This window comes from Sprattus sprattus (assembly GCF_963457725.1).
Source record: "Sprattus sprattus genome assembly, chromosome: 8".
NCBI lineage: Eukaryota > Metazoa > Chordata > Actinopteri > Clupeiformes > Clupeidae > Sprattus > Sprattus sprattus.
Genome location: NC_137927.1, coordinates 29,505,575 through 29,515,950, shown reverse-complemented (window position 1 = coordinate 29,515,950; position 10,376 = coordinate 29,505,575).

Here is a 10,376-nt window from a genome sequence, read left to right as displayed (position 1 = left end):
AGCCCCGTGAAATATGCAGCCTTGTTTCAGATTTCTCTGGAGAGGTTGGGGGCAGGAACATTTTGTCACTGTATTATGGTGCACGGAAATTACTAGTTATTAAGCTGCGATTTTTCATTTCGTATCCCCTCAGATGTGCTGTTTGTTGTACGTGGAAGCACTGTACAGACTTTATCTTTTCTTTTAAAAACACTGTAACCTTTATATTTTTATGGGTTGATCTTTTTTTAACCCAGAGGTCATTTTAATTAACTTTATAAACAGCAGGCTTGCGTGAACAGTGGATGTTTCTCTTAACATCGGCACAACACAAAGGACTACGCAGTAGCTAAGCAACAACAACATCTTGCAGTGCGGACGCAAACGCTCAGATGAAGTGGGGACAAGATAAACCCGTCCACCCTGAGCACCCAGAGAGATCTGCAAAGGGTTTGGCACTTGGTTCGAGAGTGTGTGTGGGTCCAGATCCTGTGAAAGTGGGTGTGGTTGCAGATCCTGCTGTTCTGTCTGCTTCCACTTGCAAATCTCATAACCGTCACAATCAGGGATGTTGGAACTACTCTCTGGGAGGGGGGGCTGTAAGTAGGAGGTGGGGGGGGGGGCATCGGGCATGGGCTACTTATCCCATTGCACATTATAGACTGCTTTACCCCTCCACGTCATCACTACTTTTTGCTATACTGCTTGAACCGTTATCACTTCCTTCCTGGTGAACCACCCTGGATAGTGCTGATTAGACTGATCCACTGATGAGCCCGACCCAAGGGTTTTATTTCAAATACCAAATCATTTGAGAAGTAAACCGCTATTCAGGCACGTGCACAGACATGTTGGGGGGCAGGTGCTCAAAAAAAAAAAAAGGGCGCCCATCACCAAAATTATTAATGAAATTAAATCTCTCTCGCTCTCTGGCTTCCACTCCCTTAACGTCTGATACATCAAATGATGTCTGGGGTGCCTTTTTTTCTGTAATTGGTCCACCTCACCATGCTTGTGCATCAAATCTGAACTTGGGGAATAGGCCTACTCCAGCCACCCATTTTTAGAAAACCAATTCTTTTGGAATGACCGAGGAGGAAAAATTCTGGTTGTCGTTGTAGAACAGGCAAAACGAAGAGATACATAAATATCACGTTAAACAATGTGGGACAAGGATAGCATGACCCCGAGAGCTAGCATAGTTTACTTGCTATTTTCTAGCTGTGAATTCTCGTGACATTTATAAACAAACATTCAACATACTTTCGAAATTGTTTAAACGGCATTTATACAACACAAAATATGCACTTTCAGACAAATAATGTCATTAAACCTGACAAACGTCAGTAAACAGCTGGACAATGATTTGAAATCAAGTTAGTTGTCTGTTTATTTTTTTCGGAAACGTCGGACCAGTCCGGTTTTCAGACGTATTGTTTTCAGCGGCACTAATGTGTTAATTTATAGGCTACAACGTCAGGGGATTGCACAAACACCGTCATTACCTGTTTGTCTGATGCAGGTCAGTGAAGAAGAAGGCTGCACCTGTTGGCCTGCCGCTCGACACTGATGTGGGGGATGAGGAGGGAGGGGCGCGGAGGGGGCTTGTGAGCACCGCAGATCATAGGCAAAGAATCTATATCTATGCCGCGGAGCATGTCGGGGGGAAATTCTCACAAGAACTCCAAATAAATGCCCCCTCAGATATCAAAACACATTTGGGGAAATTGATGAAGAGAGACTAATTTGTATTCTAGAAATATTGATGATTGAAAAAAAAAATTGGTCTCCAGAAAAAAAGGGCACTTTTTCTCAACCAGGGCACAAGGGCTGGTGCTTGAGCACCAGTTGGGGTCTATCTGTGCACGTGCCTGCCGCTATTAATGAAAGAAAGTAAGATTTAGATGTTTGCCAAGCATCTTTAGTGTTATGAAAATACAAAAAAAATGTATTTCAAAGAAGCAGATCCTATGTCACACATTCTCATATCAAACATGAAACCTTAATAAAATAAAAAGTGCCAAATTAATAGTCGAAAGGGACATCGTAGAACCTTGAAGGTACAAGGGAATAAGGGATAATCCCACGGGTGTTGTTGCCTACGCCACTCGTCCTGCGGCCTCGGTGGCTACAGCCGAAAACCACCAATGGGATTATCCCTTACCTACCCCACTCCCACTCGTGCTATATTGCTTAATTATAGTATTTTTTAAATATAAGTATAGATAAACAATGACCCCTAAACATGTCATACTTTCGCAGTGTGGCCCATAGGCTCCATGCTGCATGTCATGTCTACTGATGAAACCCCAAAAACAGTAGCTTCCATTACGACGTGCAGCCAGAGTCATGTGTCATGGCCGACTAGGTGACAATCAAGATGACCACAGCATTCAGTAAATATAGCATCATGTGAGCCGCCTATAATAACTAGGAAGTATTGCTCATCAGTCATAAATACATCAGCCACTGCATTGAAGTCAACAGTATTCACACGGATCGCCATTCTGTGACAATAACTACAAGCTGTCCACTGGGGTGAGGGGCAAACAAGTGAAATTAGGTGGTTATAACCACTCTACAGTTCAGTACAATTCCACAGTTACAATCACATTCATACATTAACTTTGCAAGCAAATCTTTTCTGCTAGAGCTGCATGGATGTGTAAGTGTGTGTGTGTGTGTGTGTGTGTGTGTGTGTGTGTGTGTGTGTGTGTGTGTGTGTGTGTGTGTGTGTGTGTGTGTGTGTGTGTGTGTGTGTGTGTGTGTGTGTGTGTGTGTGAGTGAGCGAGCGTGTGTGAGTGTGGATGTGGTTGTGAGAAGATGCTGTAATACAAGCTAAATGTGTGTTACTGTCCAAAGTGTATTTAATGTGGCGAGGACATTTAAAATACAGCGTGTATTACGACACGCTAATACACAGATGTCTTAGTGATTTCCTCTTGCTGTATAATATATATTATTATACATTTAAGACTATATATCTAAACCAAGCTCCGCACCATGGACGACAGGGCCTTTTGCTCGGCAGCCACACTTATGGAACAGCCTCCCTGACCACCTAAGGGCAACCCAGACGCTGGACTCTTTTAATAAAACTTTTTTATTCAGGAATGCATTTCTGGCCTTGTGTTAAATCTTTTCTGTTATGCTTATGTTAACAATTTAAATTTTTCTTAATTTTATATTTTAATGTTCTAATATGTAGGCACTCTGAGATTATTTTGAATGAAAAGTGCGTTAAAAATGAAATGAATTATTATTATTATTATTATTATTATTATTATTATTATTATTATTATTATTATTATTATATCTTAATTGAAATACTAATTCAGAGGAACACATACAATTGATTTGCACATCAGGCCACATCTATCAGGTTTAATGATATTGTATTATATAGCTCCTCTGCACTGTGAGTTCCGCTGAATAGAATGGTCCATGCCAATGTTTGGTGGAGATCTGATAATTCTTGATAAATACAGCAAAAAAATACATTTATAATGGCCGCTACCATTGACAACAGATTTTGTGCTTCTGTTTCACATCTTTCATATCATTTCGCAAGGAGTCCGTTCACTTGCAGTAACTGAAATTCATTGTAATTTAAAGTCAGCAAGTCAGACGTTGCTATGTAACTCTTCTGTGAAGAATTTTTTTTTTTTAGCAGAAGCCACAAAACGGCAACAAAACATTTTAAAATGTTTATAATTGTTTGTCCTGTCCGCGATTTATTTTTCAGGAATGACTGGCGCACATTTTTGTCTTTGTAAAAGCACTGAGAATGAAGATAAGCCCTATCCCTGCAAATCCCAGTATCAGACAGCAAGCTTTAGAATGTGTTAAAAGATTCCAAGTTGAAGCCTCTTTTCTTCAGTTTTAGTTTATTTATTTTTTTCTGTGCCTCCGCATATTTATTAAATCGGACTTGGGTGCCACGGCAGTTTTCAGTGCTCACTGGGTGAAACTGATGCCCGAGTGTGTGTGTGTGTGTGTGTGTGTGTGTGTGTGTGTGTGTGTGTGTGTGTGCCCTCCCGCCTGACAAACAGCCAGCCTCGCCGCTCGCCTCGGCGTTGTCGGAGCCGTAGAAGGAATAATCCGACGCTGGTGTGTCTTGACCTTTTCCTCCTCTGAGTGTGTGTGGCTGTTCAAGTGTGAGCTGGCCTAAGAGTGCGTGTGTGTGTGCATGTGTGTGTTTGTTTGTCTCTGTCTCTATTTTTCTGTGTGCGTGTGTGTTTTTGTGTGTGTGTGTGTGTGTGTGTGTGTGTGTGTGTGTGTGTGTGTGTGTGTGTGTGTGTGCCCGAGTGGAGGAGAGCAAAGCGTAGAGAATAAATGACAGGAGCCCTCGTTTGTGTGTGTGTTTGTGTGTGTGTGTGTGTGTGTGTGTGTGTGTGTGTGTGTGTGTGTGTGTGTGCGTGTGTGTTTCTCTCTCTCTCTTTTTCTTTGTTCAAGTGAGTATGTACTAACTTTATCTATAAATATTTGTCGATGGTGGGTGTGTTTATGGGTTAACTGACTTGCGAACATTTCACTCCTTATACAGAAAAATAACTACATGAAGTATGTCCGTATTTACAGAAATCCATGTTCACATGGATTCTTAGAGGAGTTCAGAAACTAATTTAAGACAGTCGACCATGTGAAAATCAAAGTTTATTTTAGTTCATTAAGACATAAGCATGCTTGGCCTCAAAGCTTATTTTAATTTGTGTCTTTGCTCTACGTTACCAAGCAGGTTACCAAGGCCACAACATTTGCAGCAGCACTCTTCCTTTGCAACAGGTGACAGAGTTAAAGAAGCCCACCACGCTATATTTAGCAGCCAGCCTCACAGTACATTTCCTGCTCCCGTGGACTGATCTTAGCAGCGAGAGGGTTGTTTAGAAAGGGGGGGATGCATGCATGCGTGTGTGTGTGTGTGTGTGTGTGTGTGTGTGTGTGTGCGTGTGTGCGCGTGTGCGTGCGTCCGTGCATGCATGCGTGTGTGTGTGTCTGTGTATGTGTGTGGCCTACACATTACACATGAGCTCACTGAAAACCACCTAACTGAAGTTCACATGGAATCTGTATGAAATATTTTTGTCACCCACTACAGATTCGGTTACCCTGCACTCTATGCATTGTGCACACAGTGAAGGACTAGACACACAGAGAGGCCCAAGCGTACGTCACAGCCGAGCTGGGCAAGAGGAGGGCCTTGGCCTTAGCGTACGTCTCCGCTGAGGAGGGCCCTTGCCTCGGCCTCCATCACGCCTGCATGCAACAGACAACATTGTAGTCATGGAAACATCAAACCTGTTTCCTGGACATTTATTGATTGGCTTACACAAACGCAGAATAAGCAAACAGATGATTGAGTATGGATTTCTGATGGTTAGTTATTGGAAAACAGTCTTTTAGAGATCACAACATTGAATGTGTTGATGTGTTCTTATTGATGGCTTGTGTAGCAACAGCAACAACTAACCCTAACACTGACATACTTATTACTTCTTTGCCTTCATGCACATTTTCCTCTATACAAACTCTCAATTGTAAAGCCATGGTGTTTCACAACAGATTCATTTTTTTTACTAATTAAAAAGTGAAAGTCCTCTCTATGGCAGAGGTGGTGTAGACACACACACTCTGAAATTCACCTCTGCATTTTACCCATCCAGGGAAGTGACACACACACAGTGAAGTGAGGTTACACACTAACCTGGAGCAGGGAACTGCCATTGGCGGCGCCCGGGGAGCAGTGATAGGGGTTAGGGGCATAGATATCTTAGATAAAGGCTAGATGGATTATGGCGGACTCTTGAATGTCCGCACAGGATGCCATTTTGAGGACAGTATGCTTCCGGTAGGGATCAGTGGTACGTTAGGTAACGTCAGATCTTCACAATCGTTTATCTCGCGAACATTTTTGACGGATTTACAAATGACTTGATTTACAATCGTCATTACCTTGGTAATAATTCTGGATGCTTGAACATGTTGAAATGTGCAGCTTAATTGTGTATCACGGCTATTGTGTATCAGTCATTTTACATCAATTGGCGAGTAATTGTTCTTTCTTTTCAATATAACTTAAGTTTCACATAATAAAACTGAAGTTGCACATGATTTCCAATCGGGTTGGTTTGTTAAACATCTTACATTATGATTTCGACAGGAAATTGCTGACTTTATTGCCAATGAAGATGCCAGAATTTTGTGCAACCTGCTCTATTGAACACTCCCTTGAAACGAGACCTGTCAGAGACCTGTCAATGTTATTTTCATATGAAAACCCATGTTTGTAATTCTTCATAAGTATGTAGTGCCATAAGAAATATCTTACGTTTATAACAAACCAACCCGTTTGAAAATCGGTTGAAAATTGAGCAAGTTCTGGTTACTTAAAAAGTACCACTACCAACACAATGTTAAGGGGGAGTGAGCTATACTGTCCTCAAAATGGCCGAAATGTGCGGACATTCGGCTCCGTCGGCCAGAAACGCAGGCAGGATATCTAGCCTTTATTATAGATATCTATGGTTAGGGGTGCCTTGCTCAAGGGCACTTCAGCCGTAGATGTGGGCATGGGAGAGCAGTGGTCTACCCCTTCCACCCCCCACATTTTTCCTACTAGTTGGGGATCGAACCGGCCACCCTACGGTTTCCGGCCTGAAACCCTAACCAGTAGGCCACGGCTGCCCGCTGTAGTGTTACTTTTTTTTTGTTAGATTTGTGTTGGTGGACACAAGTTCGGTGAAGTTTGATTTAGCAGAGGAAGAAGAGTGTGCCCCTTCCACTGCCAAAGGATGTGGTTCTGACAGGTTGTATGTGATCAATCAAAGTATGCTGTATTTTTTCCCATACAGACTAGAAATACTTAGAAAGAAGCATCTTAGAAAGAAAAATCAAGCATTTCATGTTGACTGTCTAAGGAATTAGTTAGTGTCTGGTTGAAATTATGAAGTACATGCCTGTCACAACAGTCTACTATCATATCATAACAAGAGCCATGAACACACATGATGCATGATTCACAACAGTTGTCCGTGGCAGTGGTTTCATATCTGAGCTCCAAATCTTGTTTTTGTTTTTTGCACACAGATACACATGGATGGAGACTCAGGTATGTCTGGCCGAGGCCCATACCTGTTTTCACAATGGGCATTAGCGGGCAACCTATTTATCCTATTTAATAATAAGGTCCAGTCAATGGCATTCACTCTATTCTGTTCCTTTCCTTTCCTATACTGGTATAAGTATTTCTTACAAGTTTCTTTCGAGTTGACACGTCGGATCTTCATTAAAAGTTCAAGACCTATTTATATTTTCAGGTATTGCTTTTAAAAGATACCCTTAGACGGTGACATTTTAGCCTTTGCTTGGCCTTGCCAAGAGCTGGCTTGTGACATTTGTCGTGTTTATTTTTCGCTTGCTGATCTCGCTAAAGCGGCGAGAGAAAAAGAACATGGAGAGAGAGGATAAATATTTGAGAAGAGAATCATCTGACATTTGAGTTTTAGGTGGATTAATTATCGCCAATCATTCTTGCCAGATACGCCGTATTTGAAAACTGAATGCCGGGTTGATCTCAGTATCATAACAATGTTCGAGAGTAAATGTTAAGTTTCAGTTCATTGCTGTTCAGAAGCTTTTTATTTTTCCTCAGTGTAAACTACTACTGCGGTGATTACCTGTTGAATATCTTCAGCGCTCACTGAGTGAAACCGATCACACACACACACACACACACACACACACACACACACACACACACACATAAACACACACACACACACACACACACACACACCAAAACCCTTACCTTTCAGGAAGAAGCTGCACTTCTTGTACCTCAGTGATTCAAAGGACCGCTACTGTCAGAAACAGGGCCTTGCTTTAGCTCGGGCGTCCCAGTGTGTAAAGTTAGAGGGTCACACACTCCACAACCGTGCAGCAAAGTTGAAGCAGTACAGGATTGAGAGTAGAGGCAGCACAGCGAATCAGCAAGGTCAGCCGCTCTCCTGCGGTTTCCTTGCCACGGCGCAGTCACTTCCTGCCTGTGATTACCATCGCTCCGCCTCTCTTCTCAGGTTTTTCACCGATGGTTATCAGAGAACTTTCAGCACGCCTTCTGACACTAACACTTCCAGACTACCGCCCCCCCCCCCCCCCCCGCGCCCCCCTGCCCCCACCTTTGCACTGCATCAACATGCAGCCTCAACTCCTTCCTCAAACCCAACCCCCCCCCCCCCAATAAGTAACTGGGCACCCTGTCTGATCTCGCTCATGCCCACGACAGCAGAGGCAAAGTCCTGGAGGAGGGAGAGATCTGGTTTCTCCATCCTGAGCGATCACTTCCCGCTGAGGGACCAGGAAGCTGAGCGGAGCCCTGTGAGTGTGTGTGTGTGTGTGTGTGTGTGTGTGTGTGTGTGTGTGTGTGTGTGTGTGTGTGTGTGTGTGTGTGTGTGTGTGTGTGCGATCACTTCCCTCTGAGGGACCAGGAAGCTGAGCGGAGCCCAGGGGCTGTCAACACTTTTACCCCGAAAGGTTAACGCATCAAAAAGTCTGACGCCTCCATCTTATGAAGCACTGTCTTTGAACAGTGTGAAACATCTTTGCAGAGGTGGGAGATTGACATATATAGCTAATAAGACAGGATGTTGGTTTCACCTGAGCTAATAATATCTTCAGCTGAAACTGTTTGCATGAAATCTTGGGCGTGGGGTGCCAGGGTGACAAAACCACTTATGATGCCCAGACCACATGTGAGTTATTTTCTGAGAAGTGATGCGGAGCCCTCCTATGATGCCCAGACTCATCTTCTCTGAAGTGATGCAGAGATCTAAAACCATGGGACGCTCCACATGACTGTGTACCTGTCTGAGCAAGTCATCCGGAGTTAATACCCTCACTTTCAGACAGACTGTCTCAAACTGGCACCTGTGTTGTTTCAGACATGAAAGCTTGTGTGTGTGTGTTTGTGTGTGTGTGTCTGTGTGTGTTTGTGTGTGTGTGTAAGATGTCACTTGTATCCTTGTTGCTTGGCAAAGACAGTGTTGTCTGTTCCAGTAAATGCCAAAGGATGCGTACCGCCTTTAGAGTTTGAATTCCATATGTTCACCGACCTCACTGGTGGATTCAAACAAGACCTTCAGATGTGTGTGTTCATATACTGTACGTGTTTCTGTGTGTGTGTGTGTGTGTGTGTGTGTGTGTGTGTGTGTGTGTGTGTTCTCAAGAGATTAGCGAGGGAGGCTGGATGATCACTGCTCTGATAACGATGTGTGATTCTGGGCCTCCTGAATAATTAAAGCAGGCAGCGGCTGATAAGCATCTGTGCAGGAGGACGCGAGCTTGTGTGTGTGTGCCTTTGTGTGTGTGCGTGTGTGTGTGTGTGTGTGTGTGTGTGTGTGTGTGTGTGTGTGTGTGTGTGTGTGTGTGTGTGTGTGTGTGTGTGCCTGTGTGTGTGTGTGCTGATAAGCATCTGTGCAGGAGGATGCGAGCGCACGGGAGACTGCTGATGCGATAGCCCCCCTGTGGCACACCAAGGTGCCAACGTGAGCACAACAGCCACGGCCGGCACTGGCTCTCACAGCTCTGGACAGGGGGAGCGAGTCGCCTCAAGGTCTCCTGTTCAGAGATGGGGGGGGGGGAGGGGTGACCTCTGGCCCTGATCCGACGAGCACACAGCCAAATTAGGTCTACATACTTTTCTACGTCAACAAGGGTCTTGGCACTTCTCCTCTCCTCTCCTCTCCTCTCTACTCCTCTCTACTCCTCTCCTCTCCTCTCTACTCCTCTCTACTCCTCTCCTCTTCTCTCTTCTACTCTCCTCTTCTCTCCAGCCATCTTGTGTCACCCAGACTAACACCAGCAGCCCAGCGGTGCCTTTCACAACATGCATCATCCCAATTAGAATGACAAGGTGAAAAGAGGTGTTGGGCAACTCAGTTATCCACATGAACAAGACACTGTTTACTGACTCGCAAAGCATGAGTGTAAAGGCTGCCAGGCTGAGGCTGTGACATTTTAGGTTGGTTAGGCAAGACTGTATTATTAACCTGAAAACTATATGGGTGTTTATTTTAATCTTAACAAAGGACGTGTTTCCACGACATAGGACCTGTTTTTGTACTCATGTTGCCAATGCATCTAAATGAATTCAAGACCTATTGACAACACCTATTTAACTTATTCTGCTCTAATGATGAATGACTTCATACTTAAATTGTGTGTGTGTGTGTGTGTGTGTGTGTGTGTGTGTGTGTGTGTGTGTGTGTGTGTGTGTGTGTGTGTGTTGTCAATGTTTGTGCACGTGCAAGAGATCTTGCATAAGCTAAAGCAACTGATCTTCATTCACACACACACACACACACACACACAAACAAAGACAACAAAAATGCATCTCAGTG